Genomic DNA, 8,741 nt, shown 5'->3' with positions numbered 1-8,741 from the left:
GGGAAAGAGGGGAGGGGGAGGGGGAGGGGGAGAGATGGAGAGAGAGAAGGAGAGAGGGACAGGGAGAGAGGGAAGGGGTAGGGGAGAGAGAGGGAGGGAGGGAGTGAGGGGGAGAGGGAGGGAGGGAGGGAAGGGAGGGAGGGAGGGAGGGAGGAGAGAGAGAACTCGGTGCTTCATGTGCGCCCGGGGGCACAAGGGCAGCAGGGCAGAGGCCAGACTGGCTGCGGGCGGGACAGGCACGGCCGAGTGCCTCGGAGGCTGCCAGCCAGGGGCCATGGACTCGGGAGGGCGGCACAGTTGAGCACGGAGCCCCGGGTGCAGGCGCTGCACAAAGCCGGGAGGGGTCCTGGCAGACTGACAGTGAGAAGAGCTGAGTGGCATGGGCTCCGGGAGAGCAGTCAGAGACGCACGGGGGAGCTCAGAGACACACGGGGGAGCTCAGAGATGCAAGGGGGAGCTCAGAGACACAGAGGAACAGCGGGAACTCAGATGCTCAGAGGAGCAGTGGGACTCTGAGGCAGAGGGGATGAGCCCAGGTGAGGGGGGGGCGGGCACACACTGAGCTGGAGGATGTCGGCTTCAAGGGGACATAAAAGTCGCCGCACAGAGCGTGTGGTACGGGCCACCCGAGCTGGTAGCAGATTCCGGGTTGGAAATTAGAGTCCGGGGCCTGGAGCTCCTGTTTCTGGAAACTGCTGCTGGGCGGACGGGGGCAGGCAGGGGCTCCCCAGCAGGGCAGGGACCCTCGGCACCGGGGGCCGCGCCCTCCTCAGGGGACCCCAGCAGAGGGCGGACAGGCACGAAACGGAGAAGGAGGGAGTCAGATCCCCGTAGGAAAGGGAGAGGAGGAGGCACGGGTGGCGGGAGGAGAAGATGAAGAGGTTCTCTCGTGTCCCGGGGCGTGGGTGGCCGTGTCCCGGGGCATGGATGGCCTTGTCCCGAGGTGTGGATGGTGGTGTCCCGGGGCATGGATGGCGGCGCCAGCGGATTGGGAGAAGAAGACCCCCACCTGCACAAGCCCCGAGAAGCTGGAGGAAAGAGATGGACACACTCACCAGAGGGGCGTCGCAAGGGCTGAGGGCAGAGGGAAGATGAGGCACTGTGTGCGTATGTGCACATGTGTCTGTGTGTGCATGCATGTGAGAGCGTGTGTGTACATGTGAGAATGCGTGTAAGTGGGTAAGAATGTGAGTGTGCGAGTGGGTGAGCATGAGCGTGTGCGTACATGTGCTGACATGGAAGTTTGCGAGGCGGCTATATGTGTGGGTGTAAGTATGAGTCATGTGAGTACACGAGTGAGCGTGTGAGATGTGCATGTTTGCGTGTACCTGTGTCTGTGCGAGGGGCAGGATATGCGGACCCCCGCCTCGATTGCCGGTGCCCGGGGTCCGAGGCGAGGTTGGACTGGCTAGGGCAGAGCAGAGACGCTCAGCGACGGCGGGTGAGAGGCGCCCTCGGGCATGTCCGTGTCACGGCGAGGGTGCTCGGAGACATGGGGCCGGTGCAGGGCAGCCCTGGGAAGAGCATCCTGGGGCCTGGCTTCACGAGGAGGTAAGTCTCGAGGGGATGGCCAGGGCGCACCTGAGAGGGAAGGACGGTTCTGGAAGGTCCCATGCTGATCCAGCACCCCTGCCCTCTCACCTGCCTGCCCTCCTGCCTGCAGTGCTCCTGAGGGCCCTGGCAGGTGGCTGCTCTCAGCCCAGCACGGCCCTGCAGAGCAAGGGGCACTGCGACTCCGCCTCCCCCGGGGACGCCCTGGCCAGTCCTGTGCTGACCGTGGCCTCATCAAAGTCAGCCCGGAGCTCCCGAAACAGCAAAGCTAGGTGCCCCGATTCCAGTGCTCCGAGTGTGCTCGTCACCGTCAGATGGAGCAAGCAGAGAAGTCCTGTCCTGCAGGGTCCCCTGGTGAGGTCCCTGAAGGGGCAAGTGACCCTGGAGAAAGTAACGCGTGAAGGTGGGCCCTGCAAGTCTGCGTGCCCGGGCCCAGTGCAGCTGTCGGACTCACTGCCTGACACGCCCCGGCAGGGACAAGGCGCCCAGGGACAGCAGTCAGGGCCAGCAGCTCCGAGGGGACCCTCATTCACCGGCCACTGCATGCAAACTGCCAGTTTCTGAAAACCAATGAGGAGATCACCTCTGAGACTCAGGCGGGCGGCGGGGGGGGGGGGGGGTCGTGCGATGGGAGAGCAGACCCAGGCCACGTCCTCGGGGCTGTGCGGGGGGCAGGTCTCTCCATAGGCAGAGTGCTGCTGGCCCGAGACTGCTGGACAGGACAGCCTTGCTGTAGGGACACAGCACCGCTGCCCAGCCGGCCTGGGGCATCGCCAGACCCACGTACGGCCCCCGAGCCCTCCAGTAGCGACTCCTGAGCACAGAGCCAGGAGTGAGCCCTGAGCACAGAGCCGGGAGTCAGCCCTGAGCACAGAGCCAGGAGTGAGCCCTGAGCACAGAGCTGGGAGTGAGCCCTGAGCACAGTCAGGAGTGAGCCCTGAGCACAGAGCCCCGTTTCTCCACCACCCCAGCCTGTCCCTTAGCGGGCGGTACGCAGGCGGGTGGGATCAGCCGTGGGGAGTGAGGGTGTGTGTGGTCATGGTGCATCGCGCAGTGCGGCTGAGTGGGCAGGGCTGGAGGGGCTGGTGCAGTCGAGCTTGTGCTCTCTGTGCCCGGGGGTCTCTCCGCAGGCCCCCCCCATTCTGGGGTCCCGCCGGGCTGGGACGGTTCGGGCGGTTGGCAGCATGGTGGGGTCTGCTGTGGGCCGGTGACCCGAGGGAGGGAGAGGGGAGGAGCAGGAGAAAGTCCCGAGTGGCACCCAGCGAGCCCAGACGCAGCATCGGCAGCTGGGAGCTCGGGGGGCGCCTCCCCCGCTGCCCTCGCCGTGCGTGCAGCCCCACGGCCCCGGGTGTGGAAACATGAGTGCGACGACCCGTTCCAAGCCCAGCCTCGCAGGCGAAGGGCTTGTGCAAATGCACAGTTGCATGTCGCTTGTTGGTGTTCGCCTCAGGAACCTCTGGGGGCACCGACCCTCGCCCCAGCGTGCGAGTCGGCCTCTGCTGTGTCGAGCGGTGTCGGTCCCCGATGATTCGAGGGACGGGGAGGAGCGTCTGGCGCAGACGGTGCCTCTCGTCGTCAGGGTGGTTGGGGGCGCCCAGGTAACGAGGGCGTCGTGCGAGGGCAGGGGTGCGGCAGCCCTGGCCCCTTCACGCTCAGGCCGTCTGGAACAGCACACTCAGAGGCGCCCGCAGGAGGACGAGATGTGTCGCCAGCCGCAGAGCCAGGAGGGCCAGAGCCCCCAGCCGTGTCCGAGACCCCAGCTAGGAGGGCCAGAGCCCCCGGCCGTGTCCGAGACCCCAGCTAGGAGGGCCAGAGCCCCTGCTGTGTCCGAGACCCCAGCTAGGAGGGCCAGAGCCCCCGGCCGTGTCTGAGACCCCAGCTAGGAGGGCCAGAGCCCCCGGCCGTGTCTGAGACCCCAGCTAGGAGGGCCAGAGCCCCCGGCCGTGTCTGAGACCCCAGCTAGGAGGGCCAGAATCCCCGGCCGTGTCCCAGGCCCCTTCCAGGACGCGCTGGCACAAAGCCGTCTCACCTGCCTCTCGGGGATTGGACCAGCGGGAGTGAGGACCAGGGCTCCCTTCCCGGGGGCCCTTGTCACAGGGGAGTCACCCAGCCCTCCTGTGGCTGCCTGTGCATCTGCCACTGGACATCCTGCACGCAGGTCTGCGAGCTTCTGGGTGTGTCTGTGCATTCGGCACGTCTTGCTTTCTGTGTGTCTGTGTGAGTGTGTGGGTGTGTCTGTGTGAGTGTGTGTGTCTGTGTGAATGTGTGAGTGTGTATGAGTGTGTCTGTGTGAGTGTGTGGGTGTGTCTGTGTGAGTGTGTGTGTCTGTGTGAATGTGTGAGTGTGTATGAGTGTGCCTGTGTGAGTGCGTGTGTATCTGTGTGGGTGTGTAAGTGTGTCGGTGTGAGTGTATCTGTGTGTGAGTGTGTCTGTGTGAGTGTATCTGTGTGTGAGTGTGTGTCTGTGTGGGTGTGTGAGTGTGTCTGTGTGGGTGTATCTGTGTGTGAGTGTGTCTGTGTGAGTGTATCTGTGTGTGTTTGTGTGAGTGTGTCTGTGTGGGTGTATCAGTATGAGTATGTCTGCGTGAGTGTGTGTGTTTGTGTGAGTGTATCTGTGTGTGAGTGTGTCTGTGTGAGTGTGTGTGTCTGTGTGTCTGTGTGAGTGTATCTGTGTGTGAGTGTGTCTGTGTGGGTGTATCTGTGTGGGTGTATCTGTGTGTGAGTGTGTCTGTGTGAGTGTGTCTGTGTGAGTGTGTGTGTCTGTGTGAGTGTGTCTGTGTGAGTGTGTCTGTGTGAGTGTGTGTCTGTGTGAGTGTGTGAGTATGTATGAGTGTCTGTGTGAGTGTGTCTGTGTGAGTGTGTCTGTGTGTGTGTGTGTGTGTGTGTGTGTGTTCAGTGCTCTGCCACGTGCACAGTTAGGCCTCAGATGTTTCTTCGATTTTCCTTCCCTCCGTGTCTAAAGTCACCAAGGACCTCATTGCATTGCAGGACCAAGACTGTCCTGGTCGTGGCCTTGGGAGTTCTGAAGGCGCCGAGTGAGGCGGGAGGTGGCTGCGCCCGGTGCCTGTGTGGACGGACACGGAAGTGGGTCGCGGATGTGACACTCTCATGGACGCACACAGGACAAACCCAGCTTTCCTCTGGTGCTCGTCAGGGATGCAGTTCCTGGAAATACCGCAGCGTTCTCTCTGTTTCCCGCAGGGTTCCGAGGAACCCACGGGGTCCCCTGGGCCTTGAGCGTCGTCCCGAATGCTGGCCGCTCCCGGGAGGCCGGCGGGAGCCCTGCCCCTGTCCTCCGGAGGCGACTCTGCTGTCGGCTCACGGCTGCCTGCAAGGGTGCTCGGCACCTTTGTCCTCTGTCTGGGACCGCGGCTGGAGGCTGCGAGGCCGGAGACCACACGGGGTCCCCGTCCTGACGACGCACGGCAGGGCTTGAAAGAGGAGGGTGCTGTGTGCAAAGTCCACTTGGGCCTCTGCGGCCTTCGGTGAGAGAATCCCCTCGAGTATCAAGTACCTCTCGCTCCCGTTTCCCCTCCTGCCTCGCAAGCCGGGCCCTGGGGACGGGGCCCTCTGGCCAGGACGCGGACAGCCAGCCGCCTGGCCTCCGTCCACCCGGTTCCCACATGAACACAAATATTTACTTCCTTTTTGGTTCCCGGCCAGGAAGGTTATGGGAAATCAAGTCCAGCAGCAGCAGCCGCGTTCAAGGCAAGCGGAGAGGAGAGGGCAGGAAGGCTGGGTTACCCCAGAGGGACGGAGAGGGCGGCAGGAAGCGTAACACAGAGCCGGGAGGGAGGCGGAGCCCGATCCTCCAGTGCTCAGCCCGGGACTCGAGCGGATGTGCACACGCTTCACGCTGTTGATCCGTCTCCTTGGAAATGCTCTTCTCCGTAATTATCCCGATTTCAACATAGGGAAAAAATCTATTTGGACTCATTGGGCGACCAGGAAGGCAAAACTCAATCATGTGAAATTCAGTGTGCGAGCCGTTTGTAACGTTCCGTATGTAAACAAGAATGTCTCCAGGAGGAGGCTGAAAACGTTCTCTGAGAATTACTGTCACCTTTAAAACCATTAACATATATACAAGGTTCCAGCACTGACTGAGTCTTAGAAGGGGAGGGTCTCTAAAAGAGCTTTGGTTTGGTTTGGCTTGGGGACCATGCCCAGGAATGCTCAGGGCTGACTCCCGGCTCTGTGCTCAGGGCTCACTCCTAGCTCTGTGCTCAGGGCTGACTCCCGGCTCTGTGCTCAGGGCTGACTCCCGGCTCTGTGCTCAGGGCTGACTCCTGACTCTGTGCTCAGGGCTCACTCCTGGCTCTGTGCTCAGGGCTCACTCCTGGCAGACTCAGGGGAATGTCTGGGGCCCCAGAAACCAACCCCAACTGGCTGTGTGCGGGTAAGTGCCCTGCTTACTCTCCGGCCCTAAGAAACCTAAGGAATGGAGCCTCCTCTACATTTCTCTTACTTAATTTATGTGCAGAAACACATTTGGGCGATCAGCCCGGTGGGTCCACATTTATTGAGCCTGTTTCTCTAAGGCATCTGCATCTGTTACCTCCTCGGGTTCCACAATAAACACTCTATGGCTGAAATCAGAGGGGGCGGGCCATCGGCCCAGGGCCACACAGTGTGTGGGCCAAGGTGGGCTGACGGGGTCCGCAGGCATGAGAACTGGCCCCTGACACGCGGCCCCGTCCCCCCGAACCCCCCCACCCTCCCCAGACAGCTCGGCCGGCCCGTCTGTCCCAGCAGCCTGGCGTGAGTCTTTCTGCACCTTCCCTTCCTCAGGACACGGCTGCTCAGCCCGCCGGGGCGCGGAGGGTCACACCTCTCCCCGCAGTGGGTCTTGGCGCCACTCGAGGCCCGGCAGGACTCACCCTGAGTGTGGTCGCTGGCCACTGCGGGGACACGGGCTCCTGAGCGCCCAGGAGGCCTTTCCTGAGTCCACCTCGGCCCCGACACCCCCGGCCCTCGCTGTTCTCTGAAACCTGCACATACACATGAGCGACTCCTTCCCCAGGCCCCGCTGGGCCGAGCACTCCAGAATGAGGTGGGTGCTTGGAGCTGTGTGTCCCGCAGGCCTTGCTCGCCAGATCCCGCCCCGGAGAGACGCAGGAGGGAGAAGGCCGGGCTCGCCGTCAGCACCCAGGGCAAGCCTCCCCCTGCCGGACCAGTCTCTCCCACCAGGGACCGTAGAAAGGGCACGTGTGTCTATGGACACACATGTGTACATGTGCACACGTGCAGATATGTGAGTACATGCTCTATGTATACACTGTGTGCACACATGTTCATCTGTGCATATGTGCATGCATGTGTGGGAGTGCACAACTATGTGTACATGTGGGGGGTATGAATGTGTGCACATGTGTGGGAGTGCATGCTCATATGGGCATATGTGGGGGGAGTGTGCATGCTCATGTGTGTATAGATGGGTATACATGCTCATGTGTGTATATGTGAGTGTGGGGGTATACATGCTCATGGGTGCATGTGTGTGTGCATATGTGGGGAGTACATGCTCATGTGTGCATATGTGGGCACATGTGTGAGTATATATGCTCATGTGTGTAGACATGGGCATGTGTGGGATTGTGAATGTGTGCTCATGTGCACAGGCATGCATGTGGGTGCGCTGTCCCTGGTGCATGATCGCATGTGTGCAGTGTGTATGCACGTGCTCCTGTGTGTGTGCAGGGAGGGGGCCTCTGACACCGAGCGTGCAGGGCAGGGTCTGTCCCCTCCCACGTCCAGCCCAGGATGGGCTTTGCGGCTGGCCCCGCTGTGCCTGTCCACGCACGGCTCCTTCTCGCTGTCCCGTGTCCCACAGGCACCTGCCCTTCTGGGCTCCAGGGCCCTGGGGAAGGACGACACACAGGGCTCGCCCCGCCCTCGGCCCCTCCCCGGCCCTGCTGGCCCCGCCCTTGGCCCCTCCCCGGCCCCCCGCCCGGCCGCCCCTCACACTCAGAAAACAGATGCGAACAGCAGTATCCGTGCAAGTAACTGTTGCCTTCATTTAAATTATTTTCTTTGGATTAACTCCCAGAAACGAGATCACTGAGTCAAAGGAAATATTTGTTTTTATGACTCAAACGGTTTCCCAGAGGAGTTACGCCAGTTTACGATGACACCATCCGTAATGAGAACAAGAGTTTCCGGGGATTTTTTCACCTTTGGTCACTAGAACTATTTTAAATATTTGTTTTTCTGTAGTTTTTATATTTTTATTTCTTAAGTGTTTTATTAAGTCTCCATTACTTTTGTCTGGTTCTTTAGCAAATGAGGTTTAAATAAAATAATCCCTTTGATTTATTGTTTTGAAACAAAAACATGGAATTCCCATTCTGTGTGTGTGTGTCTGTGTGTGTGTGTGTGTGTGTGTGTCAGTGTACTAATTTCTGATTAATAAGAGAAATCAGCCCCCACCTTTTACTCCAAGGTTCCCCCAAACAATCCAAGGAGTCTCCAGGAAAATACCCTCCTCCCGCCTCCCGTGGCTCACTTCCCACCCCCACCCCTCCCCCTCTGTGGCTCACTTCCTGTCCCATCCCCCCTCACCCCTGCCGTGGTTCATTTCCACCAGAATGTGTAGCTTTTGAACTTCAACTTCAGGGTGGCTTTTCTCTTGTGGAGTAGCTGCAAAACAGACAGAAAATAACAAGCGAGCTAGGCTCGTGGGCACTCACTACACTCTTTTTTTTAAAAAAAATAACCAGTTTCACAGCGCCAACAGACCATTGTTAGAGACCAACAAATAATTAACAACTTTGTTCAATTTTGTTTCCACAGAGACCTGCTCTGGCTTTATGCAAGTTCTATACAATTTACAAGACAGCCCCAGGAGGAGAAAAATGTCTGTTATCTAGATCTTTCCTCGACAATAGGCGAGAGGCAGCAAACCAGAAACGCTGCTTGAGCTGGAAACAGTCGCTGCTGCGAGGACTTTTAAGTGAAAAATGATCCTTTTCGACAAATCAAAGCCGGACCAAATGGGGAAAAAATGTAAACCCTGTTGTATAGATAATAAAGGAAAACTGGCTTTTGAATCGTGATCCGTTGGGTCCTGAAGCGAGTCAAGACTCTCCCGTGGGGGCTGGGGGAAGCTCACCTCCCTCTCGCCACACGCGCTGCGGGTCGGGGTCCTGGAAGCCGTGGGACGAACCGTGAGCGAGGTCAGCACCAGGGGTG

At 59.9% G+C, this 8,741-nt stretch overlaps 1 long non-coding RNA gene across 1 annotated transcript; it reads left to right on the top strand.

Annotated features, from left to right (window-relative positions):
• The first annotated feature begins 231 nt into the window (after positions 1-231).
• LOC129404944 (uncharacterized) lies at positions 232-8,531 on the top strand. Its single transcript, XR_008630271.1, has 3 exons — positions 232-1,103; positions 4,539-6,804; positions 8,343-8,531. It is a non-coding gene; the product is annotated as an uncharacterized LOC129404944 (long non-coding RNA).
• The last annotated feature ends 210 nt before the right edge of the window (positions 8,532-8,741 follow it).

This window comes from Sorex araneus, chromosome 5, assembly GCF_027595985.1.
Source record: "Sorex araneus isolate mSorAra2 chromosome 5, mSorAra2.pri, whole genome shotgun sequence".
NCBI lineage: Eukaryota > Metazoa > Chordata > Mammalia > Eulipotyphla > Soricidae > Sorex > Sorex araneus.
The sequence above is the reverse complement of the archived record's forward strand: the minus strand, read 5'-3'. Positions and strand labels throughout refer to the sequence as shown.